Below are 409 nucleotides of genomic sequence, written 5' to 3'. Positions count from 1 at the left end.
CAAGAAGCTACAAGGCCAGGGGCAACTTGTCAGTGCTGCCTATGACAACGTGAAAGCATTCTGCACAAGTCAAATTCAAAAAGTCAAGTCAAAGTCAGCTTTATTGTCAAATATGCTAATATGCATGATATACAGCACAGATTCAAATTAATGTCCTCTCGGACCCAGCATCCAAGGCATGCTAGGCACTTATAACGTGGCTAAAAAGACATACAATTGACAACAGACAATACATGTAATTTCTAAATGTAAAGTGAGGTAGTGACGTATGTAAATGAAGTAGTGACATATGTGAAGTGAGGAAGTGACGTATATAAAGGGATGTAATGTAGTAATGCAAAAACAAACAACAAGAAAGAGTTGAAGTGAGGTCGTGCAGAAAAAATGAGAACAAGAAAAGAACAAAAAA

The sequence above is a fragment of the Hippocampus bargibanti genome, linkage group LG04, assembly GCF_051943395.1.
Source record: "Hippocampus bargibanti isolate YZ-2025 linkage group LG04, ASM5194339v1, whole genome shotgun sequence".
Classification (NCBI taxonomy): Eukaryota; Metazoa; Chordata; class Actinopteri; order Syngnathiformes; family Syngnathidae; genus Hippocampus; species Hippocampus bargibanti.
This window is presented reverse-complemented; position numbering follows the sequence as displayed.